This window comes from Microcaecilia unicolor, chromosome 8 (genome assembly GCF_901765095.1).
Source record: "Microcaecilia unicolor chromosome 8, aMicUni1.1, whole genome shotgun sequence".
NCBI lineage: Eukaryota > Metazoa > Chordata > Amphibia > Gymnophiona > Siphonopidae > Microcaecilia > Microcaecilia unicolor.
This window is the reverse complement of record NC_044038.1, coordinates 146,102,622-146,115,759: the sequence shown is the minus strand read 5'-3', so window position 1 is coordinate 146,115,759 and position 13,138 is coordinate 146,102,622. Positions and strand designations below refer to the sequence as shown.

Sequence of the window (13,138 nt, the reverse complement as noted above, 5' to 3'; positions counted from 1 at the left end):
TTCTGTATCCAGACAGGAACACGGGTTAGAGAACAGCAAGCTTAGCAAAGCAACAGTGGAAATGAAAAAGAGAAATGCATGACTGGACCAGCTGACCGTTGTGTTCATTTTTTTAAAATAAACCACTGGCTGCTTTCATAGGAAAAACCTACATGCCACTAACAGATGTGCTACTGAAACAGAGGCACCGCATCAAGGCAGACAAAGGTGGGTGGCTGAACTTTGATGAATATAGGAGCTGATGGATGTGTGCCAAGAAAAGCTGGAAAGCAGAGATTTTTCTATTTCTAGACTCAGACACGCATTGAAAATCAAGTCCAAACAATAGAAACATTGAGCAGACGATATGGATTATACATCTGTACAGTAGAGATTTGCATTAAAACATTGCGATCTTCCTCTCTCCCTTTCCGTCCTTTTCCATTTCATCACACACTGCCCCTGTACTGTGGGAAAACAGGAAATCCCAAATGGTAGGGTGTTTCCAAACACTGCCATGGATGGAAAAACCTTTTCTCTCTAATTGGAACACACAGGAGGGAAAGGAAGTTGGGACAGAGCAGGGGGACTCAGTGTGATGAGTACAGGAGCTCTGAGCTGCAGAAGGAAGTTAGAACATTAGAGGGAGGGGGGAAGCCATGACCGAGAGGAGAGGAGAATGGTCTGTGGATGCAGTGCTGCCCTTGAAGCTGTAATTTGGGAGAGGACACTGGGGCACCGAACACAGCCTGGATCGTGAGCTTCCTCTGCCACTGAGTCCTTAATGCCAATTGCCTGAACTGGAGCTTAAGCAGAGACAGCAGGATCGGGAGTACAGAGTTCTTCCAGGTAAGGATCACAGTCCAGATCCAAGCTAGGCACACAGGACCAGGGCTAAGGGGACCCTGAAGTTTAGACAAGAACATCTCATTTAGAAGCCAGCTTCATTGTCCCCAGTTGTCCCCACACGAGCATCTAGGCCAGGGGTTCTGTACCCAGACCTCAGGACACACCTAGCCATCAGGTTTTCAAGATATTTACAATGAATGTGCAGGAGATAGATTTGCATACTGATATCTTGAAAACCTGACTGGCTAGGTGTGTCCCGAGGACTGGGTTCACAGCCCCTGTCTAGATTAATTAACCTGTGGCGCTCACAGGGTTTTCCCACCCTCTGCATTTTCTGCCCCTCACTCACGTTCCCTGTCACTTGGCCAATCTCTTCTCAGGATTTTCTTTTTGGTGGTGATATCTTGTTATAACACAGATACGACAGCAAACAGTTGTGCACAGTGTTCCTCCTCACTGCTCTTATGCAGTTTGGCTGTCAAAGATGTGACACACTCTTCTGACTGCATCTTTCCTAGGAATTCAGGAAAACAATTATATCCTTGAGGTCTCTCAGGCTGGCACAGCATAGGTAGAGCTTGATCTGTTGTGCTTTGTGTCTGTAAGAAACTGCAAATTCTTTCTCTGTAGCCTTTCAGGAATGGGCTAATGTGGGTTCGTGTAGAACACCTCAGGATACTTTTCATATCTGTTCCAATTCTGCTCAGATTCCCTTGGCAGCCTGAGGTTTCCCACAGACAATTCCATTGTTTTGCATGGCTTTTCCCACAGTCTGCATACAGCTATCCAGGGTCTGCCTGTAGAAACCTGTTGTAATTTGAAAATCTGCATCATATTGCAAAAGTCTGATACATTCAGTTGCAAAAGCACTTTTACCTAATTGTCAGAGGTAAAAGAAGATATTTTTATATTATTTGTGGAAGTAATCATTTGCTGGCTGGTGTTATTTTTTCTTGATTTTGTGTATCACGACCCATTAGGATCCTGCCTGGACTGTGATGCTTTTATACTGGACTAATACAAGAATAATGACAAGTTGCTGGTTTATTAGCTTTCAAGGTTGCACAGGCCCCCTTTAAGGTGTGATAAAAAGACTTTCCTAGTCTCAGAGGCTCATATTGCAGCCTCCTTTGCTTTATCTTGGAGCAATTAGAGGTACTATAGTCTTCAAAAAAAACACTTTTTCCTAGAATTCTGTACCATGGTTCATGAGGGTGGAAAGCAACATTGCTCTTTCACCCCACTTTACCTTCTTAACTCTAGATGATTACAAGTAAATTGGTTAGACACTGTCCATATTGTACCCAGTTGCTCTGGTACCATATTATAATGAACATAAGCCTAAAATAAGATGTCATGTTTTATAACTTTAGGAAATATTTTTATTATAGCAGAATGCTATTTATACCTGTGCATTGAAATACACCATCCTTGTCCCTCTTCTCCCTTCTCCCCAGAAAAGAAAAAGAAATAAAACCAACAATAAATACATATATAAATAACCCTAATGCCTGATATCAGCTGTTTCTATACGAAGTGTTGACACAAGGTCAGACACCTGACCTAGGGATATTATCAACATGGCAGTGTCAGCCTGTTTGGAAATACAAAATATCACAGCATGAGAAAAACATACTTTTGCAATCATTTCACACTGGAGCATTGTTTCAGGATCTAATAACATGGGGTACTTTAGGGGCCCTTTTACTAAGCTGCGGTATAAGGGGTCCTGCGCTAGTGGCGGTGGCTGTTTTTGCCACGTGCCAGGGCCCCTTTTATCGCAGCAGGTGAAAAGACCAAAAAAAAAATTGGCCAAGCAGTAAGTTCACTCTTGCCACGTGACCATTTTAAGAGGGAGCACTTACCACTACCCATTGAGGTGGCAGTAAGGGATCCCGCGCTAACCCAGCGGTAACCTGCCCGATTACCTCCAGGTAACCCCTGCACTAGAAAATCAGGTGCTGGAAATGGCACATGCTGAGGGTGGAGCTACTGCTGACACCTGCATTGAGCTGGCAGTAGTTCCGGGTTGCCATGCGGCAACCCTGTAGTAAAAGAGCCTCTTAGCAAGCAAAAGATAAGAAAGATTGTTTATTCCTTTGCTAGGCTGTACTAGAAATTGTAGGGTGATGGTCATTGTTTTCATTTCTAGGTTCTATAGTTTTCTAGAAATTGGGCACATAGTAGCCAGCAGGGCAGGTATCACTATAATGTTATGGTCAGGTTATCACTTCCTGATTCCTCTGGCCACTGTCCTATCAGAGGTCTTTAGGAGTCCTTTTACAAAGCCACGGTAAAACATGGCCTGCGGTAGTGTGGGCGCATCTTTTAGGCGCGCAATGGGCCATTTTTTACTACAGCTGGAGAAAGGACAATTTTTTAATGGGTTGGGAAATGGGTCTGTGTTAATATTAAAACTAGCATGTGCCTATTTTGGCCTGAGCCCTTACCACCACCCACTGATCTAGCAGTAAGGGCTCACATGCTACCCATGCGGTAACTATACAGCGTTCGCCAATGTGGGCGAGCTGCTTTTTTATCTGTGCTGTATACTTGTATGCTGTATTACCCTCTCTTTTGTTACTGTGAACAACCAATTGTCAGCAATAATTGGCATTCATTTATGCACACTACTTACTAAGCATGTTCTGTAACATGGTACATGTAAATATATCACTTAGTTGAAAAGTGGGCATGGTTATGGGCATGGAATGGGCGGGTCGTAGGAATTTCTAAAATCTATGCACATTGTTATTGAATACACCTGCTCTGTACCTAATTTAGCGTCAGGATTTACACCAGTTTTTACTTGGCGTAAATAACCGTGACTAAATTTAGTTGTGTGGACCAGCATTCGGCATATTATATAAATCACATAGAAATATAGGTTTATTCTTTACAGTAAGCCTAAATTAAAGCATACTTTATAGAATACGCCTAAGCGAATTTTATTTTGGTGGCAAAGTTTTAGGCATGATATATAGAATCTAGTCTTAAGGGGGGATTTCTATAAATAGTGCTAAAAAAATTGGCGCTGGAATAAATCAGCGCTAAGCAATATTCCAAGAAAGGTGCTCTGGGATGAGCGTTCTTCATAGAATAGTGATTGGCACACCTAAAGTTGAGCACCAGCTGAAACCTGGTGTAAATGCTGGTGCTCAATTCATTTAAGAAAACAATGGCTCACCAATGGTCTACTATCACCAAAGTAATTAACTCCACAAAATGTCAACACAACATTCACTCAAAAACTATTATAAGGGGGAAAAAAGTCTCATATTGTCACTGGGACATGATAATGGTTACGAGCACCGAATTCATAGGTGGATCCTGCTTGTGACTGATATAATCATTGACACCCCCCCCCCCCCCCCCACACACACACACACACACACACTACCAAAAACTGTGTATTTATATCTTTTTTGTACAATTTTTTAATGTTATATTTGTTTTACACTACAGAGTACATCATTATTTCATACTCAAAAAACAAACAGAATGACTGGCAATTGGCACAAAGATTCAAAATGCAGAGTCACTTATCTGCAAGCTCAGATCAAATGAGATAAGTGACACTGCATTTTAAATCTTTGTGCCAATTGCCAGTCATTCTGTTTGGTTTTTGAGTATCAAATAATGATGTACTTTGTAATGTGAAACAAATATAAAATAAAAAAGAAATTGTACATAAAGATATAAATACACAGTTTTTGGTAGGTGAGAGGTTTTGTCAATGATTATGTCAGTCACAAGTGGGATCCACCCATGTATTCGGTGTTCATAACCATTATCATGTCCCAGTGACAATATGAGACTTTTTTCCCCCTTATAATAGTTTTTGGGTCAACGTTGTGTCTACTTTTTGGTGCTCAACTCATGGCATTTTGGCTTGTAAATGGCGCTATTCTATAAAACTGCATGCAAATGTTCAGAGTGCCCTTGACTCATACCCCTCCCCTGGCCACACCTCCTTTTGAGTTGCGAGTTATGGGATTTAGGCGCTCAGGATTATAGAATAGTGTGCAAGCAGATGCATGTGCAAATCCAACTTAGTGCCCATTAAGTGCAATTATTGATTGCTAAGGCCCATTAATTCATACTTGACAGCTTGTTAATTAATTTCATCTCACGTGGATCTTGGATCTCCACCTAAATTTCGGCACCAATATTTCAGTACCATATAAAAAGTCCAAGGTAAAATGAATTGTACACTAATATTATAGACTATTGTTTAGTCTCCAACTACTACTCTCCCAACATGTGCTAGTGTTCCATAAAATTATGCATACACTCAACATGTAAGCACCAAGTTATACAATGAGGTTAGTTTGGATACAATTATCTTTTCCCTATTTAGGAAGCAGTATGTGCATCCATGCTAACTGCAACATTGGATATTGTATGGTAAACTACCATGTGCTAACTGCCCATTCCCCACCCATACCCTCCTTCCCATTTCTTGCCCCATAATAGGCTGTACCATTAGCACGTGAATTAGCATGCATTAACTCTCATGTCAGCATGGTAACTGCTACCGTGTTCATGCATTAACACCACATACTAATTCACGTGCTAACTACTTTGAGCAATTTAGTTATACAATCAAATAAAATACAATAGGATACTTATAATCTGCAACGTTCCATTACAGGACAGTGAGGATTAGAGAATAAGAGACTAATCAATTGCTAGAATAATACAATCACGCTAAACACATAAGCTTTACCACAGAAATGTTTGAAATAGTGAACAGGACCCTATGACTCTCGAGACTCCAAAACAGGATTTTCTTGACATTTTCCCCTATCATGTCTCAAGAACCATGGGTATTACAATGAAACAATGTGTTTTGTGCTGTTTGGTTTTGCTTTTCCTACCTAGATCCTTTGCTTGATATGATCCATTGAAAGCAAACTTTTACAGTACGTACCCTTTTGGCTATTCTGTATTTTTTTTTTACTTCTGTCCATGAGGGAGTAGGTGTGCCAACAGCCCCATACAGAGTGTTCTCCCTTTGGATTTAATGCACCTGTTATAAGAGCCATGTTTACTAAGGCACGTTAGCGTTTTTAACACGCCTACAATTAGTGCGCTCACTAACTGTGTAGGCGCCTACAGGGATATTGTAGGCGCATACACAATTAACGTGGCTTAGTAAACAGGGCCCTACATTTTCAAATAATCAGGGATGGCGTTAGGGTTGGGCAAACAGGGCAATTGCCCTGGGCCCCATGTTACTGGGAGCCCCAAACCTGCCTAAAGTTAAAAGAGGGACAATCTGCAAGCAAGCTTTGGGGCCCCCTCCCTAGCATCTGCCCTGGGTCCCATTATGTCTAGCCCCAGCCCTGCAAATAATGCATGCAGAAATATTTTTTACATGCTAACGACATAAACGTTAAGAATAGTGTTTTGTTTGTTTTCAAAGTTGTTTTGGATAGCAATAATACAAAACTATGCATCAAATATCGCTGATGTTTTCCTGACATTATAAAATAACATCACATCCTTTATCAAGGCCCAGAAACTGGCTGTGGTACCAGATCTCCCTCTGAACCTTTCTTGCTTAACTGTTCATTCACAACTGCTTACCAAAGTACACAACGGCTGAAAGTTTTGGCCTTTTCTGGTGTTCTAACCACACACATTTTATGCACTTTTAGTTTATACCAAGAAATGAGATGAGGTGCTTCAGTTTGGGAATTAGAAAGAATTAAACTCCACATCAGTTCAGTTTCCTTCCCAGAATGCCCTAAAATTATGTGCGTGAATAATAATAATAATATATGAGAAACTTTGAACTGACACCACTGAATTGGATTCAAACAAATCAAGAAGGCAATGGAATGCAAGATTTACAGGCCAATGTACAAAATCAAAAAATATTTTATGAATTCTGCGTTGCGTGCTAAAACAGGAAATGGTGCACACGGGGGGGTCTTTTTACTAAGACCCCCCGTGTATCCTAAGTGCCATGCAGCCCATAGGAATACAACAGATGCCACACCATCTGTTGTATTCCTATGGGCTGCATGGCACTTAGGACCTCTTTTACCAAGCTGTGGCAAAAGGGAGCCTGTGCTGGTGTCGGTGCATGTTTTTGATGTGCACCGAGGCCCCCATTTACTGCAGCGGGTAAAAGGTATGTCTTTCTTTGTTTAAAGAAATGGCCGTGTGGCAAGAGAAGCATTTGTCATGCAGGCGTTTCGGGGGAAGCCCTTACTGCCACTCATTGAGGTGGCGGTAAGGGCTCCAGCACTAATCCAGGCGCAACAGGCACCTCGCGGCACTGTCCGATTATCGCCGGGTACACACCGGCGCTTCAGAAATAAATGTTTTTATAGTGCTGGATATGACGGTTCACAGGGGGTGGGAAGTACCGCCGGGCTGCTGCGGTAGCCCGGCAGTACTTCCCTTTCAGCAAGCGGTAAGCCCATTTTGGGCTTACTGCAGCTTTGTAAAAGGGGCCCCTAGTGCACATTAATTTGTTAATGCATGCTAAATCCATTATTGCACCTTAGTAAAAGGACCCATTGTTTGTTACACCATGGTATTTTTTTTCTCCTTGAAATGCACTCCGTGAAACTTTCTGCCTTCGCGAAGAGTAGCAATTCAAGCTCATGTTTTCTTTCAAAATGGGTTATGTCATTATTATAATTTTTCGAGGTTTAGGCCCCAGTTTACAAAGCCGTGCTAGCTCCTGCCGATACAGTAATGCCGACAAAGCCCATTCACTTTGAACGGGCTGTGTCGGCAGTGCCGCACTGCTTTGTATACAGGGGGGTTAGTCTCACATTATTTTTTTAAATGCTTTATTGCTTTCTGCACTCAGATCCACATCTAGATGATGGAGTTTTATTATGCTTAATTTTGAGGTCTCTATAAATGAGCTTTTGATTCATCTTTCCAGTTTCCAGCTATTAAAATATGGAATATCCTTCCTAAGTGGTCCTTTTACTAAGGCACGCTAACAGACTATACACTATTTAGGATAACATTTTGCATAATAAAAAGCTTTTAAAGCTTAACAAAAAGAAAAATTGGGATATAATGGGCATCTTAGCATTTAGCGCACATTAATTGTTAGCGTGAGCTAAATCCATTAACACGCCTTAGTAAAAGGACCCTTAAGCAGATAAAGAGCCACTATTTCTATTTTTCTTTTTGTCGAGCTTTAAAAGCATTTTATTATGCAAAATGTTATCCCAATTAGTGTATAATTAGTCTGAATTTTAAATTGTATTTGAAATATATTATAAATTTCTGAGAAGGTATCAGCCTCTTTTTTTGTAAGTTCAACTAGAAGCTGTGAATAGAATAAAATACGATTTGGCATATAGTTTTCCAAGTACAAACTTTTGTTCAAATTGATAATGAGCTTTTCCAATGCAAAATCACATGAAGCACCTTTCCATCTATGAGCATACAACAAAACTAGAAGTCAAATTTGCATTGCAGATTGAATTTTGCAAAAAATGAAAGATATACCTATATATCTATATTTATCTATAAATCTATATCTATATATACACAAATATGCATATTTCATATAGAAAGATAGACATAGATATAGTTAAATGACATGTAGGGCCCTGTTTACTAAGGTAAGCTAGCGTTTTCAGAGAGAACTGGACTGGAGATACCACATGGAGAGGCCCCGGGAACCATGACCAGTCTTATTATGGCCCATGGGGACTAGTAGCAGAAATGGAAAAGAGGCTAAGCTACCTGGCTTTCTCTCTCTTATTCTGGCCAGGATCCACCCACATCCTTCCCCCTTGACCCTCAGTGCCCAGTGGCAAAAGACCATCCACCAATCCCCTGGGAAGGGGCAACAGCACCCAGTTACCATCAACTTCCTGGGCACTCCCGCCAAGGGGTTCCTTTTACCATTGTTTTGAATTATAACATCAAGTCTCTTACAACTATATGTATTCTAATATCTTAATCATATACCAAAAATTCTCAATACAATGTATTACACATATTAAAAACCAAACACAGAACTCTCACACTCCACACAAACACTCACCATACCTACTTACATCATACCCATATCATATAAATATACCATCTTTGACAAACCATAATATAAACAATATAAGCAATGCTTTCAAATGGCACGGTTTGTGAAACAAAATGAGAAAAAATGGAAATCTTTGTACTTATCACAACAGTTCTATATCTTAAAGGATGACAATCTCAATGCTTATCTCAGCAGTTCTCAACTGTAAAAATCATTACAACGTGAGAAGTACATCCTTAGGGTTGGATCGCCCCTAACCATACTGTTGCAGTTCATTCCAGCAATCTCCAAACACCTCAAAAATATTTTCCACAATTGACTTGGCTGGGTTTCTTCACTCTTGATCTCATTTCTCAGCCCGTGTCCAACTAGTTGCAATATATTGTAATCCAAAAGGTCACATCCAAGGTACAGAATCACAAATGTCCTTGACCCTACACAGTCTGTTGCCAGCCATAACGGGCCGCACAAAATTCATACCGCTCCCATGCCGTGCAGCGGGTCTCACAACAGAAAGAATTGTTTTGAATTACAGATATTTTCTCTGCTTGTTTACCTGACCATTGAGATGATTGAATATTTATAAGTCTGGATTTATTTTTCTTGGCATTTGGTTTTGTGAAATAAGGGCAGCATTCATCAACCATAAGGCTCCCCACCCTACCCCACCTCCAGTTTGGCTGCACCCTTTACCCCAGTCCAGCAATGCAACTTATATTGTTTCCCAGGAATAAAAAGTGACATAAAGGGTGTATCCATCATCGGTCCTTGGCTCAGCTGGCCTCATCCCTCGGAAACAGCAAATTATGTCAGAAGGGGTGGGACCAGCAGAGGCATCAATGATGCAGACTAACAGTGGCTCCACGTTTTATCCCTGTGAAGCACCTACACCGATGGAGAGGAAAGGAGGGAAAAAAGAATCTAAACCTGAGTGGGCCCTGTGCTCAAGGCTGCTTTGACATATGGGTACCTTGTTAAGCTGGGCCCGGGATAGCTGACTCCTTTGCCCATCTGTAAAAGTGGACCTGTATATTTCTATATCTTTTATTTTATTGTCTTATGGAATTTTGAGAAAGAATTGGACTGATCCTTTTGTCTCGGCGCCCTTTCCGATTCACTGGGAAGCATATGTGAATTAAACTCTGCTGAGTCATGCCTGTGAGAGTAAGCAAAGATTGTGCTTCTGTCAATCTGAATCTGAGGGCCATGAACACTCAATAAGACATAAAAAGGATTTAAAAAAAAGAAAGAAAGAAGAAGCAGGTGGGTGAACTCCACTTTTTTTCCTTCGGATTGAAATCCTCTTTATGAATACTATTTACAAAAAAAAAAAAGATCAGAAGTCCAAATTTCAGTGTGTGAGTTTTACTGACTTTCAAGAGTTTTAAACTGAGTTGAGCACTTAGAAAGAACTACCCAATTCTGTTCTTGTAGTGCCTGTGAGGGTGATTATCATGTAAGATTCTCTAAAGACCGAACTGGTTTGAACTCTGGGGAGTCGAGGCATCAGAAAAACTTTCATTGGTATAACATAAAGCCACATTCCATGGAGATGAGAAAAAAAACATGATAGAAGGAAAATCTAAATAAATCAGAGGCCACTTCTGTTGCTGGGGTTTATTGATTAGTTTCCTCATAAATCAGGACTTGAAGACCGATGGCACCTAAAGGAAAGGACAAGAAGCAGAAAACCTCCTCAGAGATTTTGCACACAAAAGTCTATAAGAACTTAAGAAGATAAGCATTGCCACACTGGGACAGATCGAAGGTCTATCAAGCCAGGTATTCTGTTTCCAACAGTGGCCAATCCAGGTCACAAGTACTTGGAAAGATCCAAAAACAGTAAAATAGATTTTATGCTGCTTATCCATAAGCAGTGGATTTCCCCCAAGTCCATAATGGCTTATGGACTTTTCTTTTAGGAAGTTATCCAAACTTTTTTAAAAATCCTGCTAAGCTAAATGCTTTGACCACTTTCTCTGGCAACAAATTCCAGAGTTAATTACAAGTTGAGTGAAGAAATATTTTCTCCAATTTGTTTTACATTTACTACTTAACAGCTTCATTGTGTGCCCCTTAGTCCTAGTATCTTGCTCCATGAAGTGAGCATGCCTCAGTTTTCCTGCTATGCCCAAGGGAATCTCCAGTCCAAGGCTCAGCTGCCCTAGGGACTGAATCATAGCTCTCATTGTATGACTCACACCCTTTTCCTTCCTCAGCCCCCTCCTCACACAAAGACTGTGAACTGGAAAATATGAAAAGAAAGAGAGAAATGCATGATCTGACCAGCTCACTGTTTTGTTCACATTTGGAAACAAACCGCTGGCTGTTTTCATAAGAAAAACTACATACCAGTAGCCGATTGATTGAAAAGGATGCACCCGCACCTAGGCAGACAAAGGTGGGTGGCTTAACTTTGATGCTATAGGAGGTGATGTGTGCGTTCCAAGAAAAGCTAGAAATCACTGATTTTTCTACTTCTAGACTCAGCTAAGCACTGAGAATCAGTTCAAAATAATGCAAACATTATGTCTGTACAGGACAGATTTGTGGTAAAACAACTGTTCAATATTCCTCTCTCTCTCTTTCAGTCCTTTCCCATTTTATCACACTGTCCCTGTTCTGGAAGAAAAGAAGACAAAATAGGAAAACCCAAACAAATGCAATGGATGGAAAAGCCTTTTCTCTCTAAAGGGAACACAGGAGGGAAAGGAAGTTGGGATGCAGCATGGACCCAGTGTGATGTGTATGTAGCAACTCTGAGCTGCAGAAGGAAGTTAGGACTTTAGAAGGAGGGAGGAAGGAGAGGAGGATAGTATGTGGATGCAGTCAGCCCTTGAAGCCATGATTTGGGAGTGGACACTGGGGCACTGAGCACAGCATGGATTATGAGCCTGAGAAGCAACGGTAAGACCTGTCTGCCACCGGAGTCCTCAATTCCAATCGTCTGAGCCAGAGCCTGGGCAGTGAAGCAGGATCAGTAATGCAAGGCTTTACCCGGTAAGGATCACGATCCGGGTCTGGGCCAGGGTTAAGGGAAATCTGCATTTTAGACAAGGGCATCCTACTTGTCCCCACCCCAGAAAGGACTAATTCACCTTGACCCACTCAAAACTCATTCCCACCCTCTGCATTTTCTACCCCTCATTCACTGTTCCCTTCTTACTGTCACTTGGACCTCCCCATCTCAGGATTTTCTTTTTCTGGTGATGATATCCACTGTCTTAGCAATGACAGAACAACAAGCAGTTGTGTACAGCATCTCTCAGTTAACAGCTACACTTTCTATCAAAATGTGCCACACTCTTCTGATCTGATTGCATCTTCACTAGGAATTCAGGGAAACAATTCTATCCTTGAGGTCTCCCACGCTGGCACAGTGTAGGTAGAGAGCTTGGTCTGTTGTGTTTTGTGTCTGTAAGAAACTGCAGATTCTTTCTCTGCAGCTTCTCAGGAATGGGCTATCGGAAATTCATGTCGAACACCTCCATCTACTTTTCATATCTGTTCAATAAATTGTACTGCAACCGCATCCTGCCCAGTCTCCAGATTCCCTTGGCAGCCCGAGGGTTCCCATAGACAATTCCATTGTCCTGCATAGCTTTTCTCAGTGCCTGTATATAGCCACCCAGGGGCTGTCTGCAGAAGCCTGTGGTGTTTTGAAAATCTGGATCATATTACAAACCAATGTGAAAGTCTGATAAATCCAGCTGCAAGAGCCCTTTTAACTCATTGTCAGATGTCAAAAGGAGATATTTTTATATTCTTTGTAGAAGTAATCATTTGCTGGCTGGTGGTTTTTCTTGATTTTTTGTATCACGACCCATCTTGCTATTGGTTAAGTGCAAGAATAATGATAAGATGTTGGTATACTAGCTTTTAAGGTTGCACAGGCCCCTTTTTAGATGTAATAAAAAGACCTAACTAGTCTGGGAGGCTTTATATGCAGCCTCTTTTGCCTTATCTTGGAGCAATTAGAGGCATTACAGCCTTTAAAAAAACATGTTTTCCCAATAGCAATATGACTCCTAGAATTTTGTAGTATACTTCATGAGAATGGAAAGCGGTGCTATTCTTTCAGCCTGCTTTGCCTTCTTAATCTGAGATGCTTCCATGTGAATTGACAGTTCATTGTACCAGATTGCTCTGGAAGATTATTATAATGTTATTGAAAAAGTGAACATTAATAAATACATTTTTAAATGTATATTTACAAATGATAAAATCAATTCAAAAGGAATATATTCAGGTATCATAAAAATGTCTAGACAATGTATAAAATCA

General features: G+C 41.0%; 1 protein-coding gene across 3 annotated transcripts in view; it reads left to right on the top strand.

Annotated features, from left to right (window-relative positions):
- Positions 1–635: 635 nt before the first annotated feature.
- Positions 636–13,138, top strand: part of ARAP3 (ArfGAP with RhoGAP domain, ankyrin repeat and PH domain 3) — a 218,876-nt gene continuing 206,373 nt past the window's right edge. For 2 of the 3 annotated variants that reach the window (XM_030211196.1, XM_030211194.1), the window contains exon 1: positions 636–828. The gene's annotated coding sequence lies outside the window, so the exon portion shown is untranslated. Of the gene's footprint in view, positions 829–11,171; positions 11,256–11,445; positions 11,855–13,138 lie in introns of those variants that run through there. The other variant, XM_030211195.1, reaches the window with a different exon arrangement.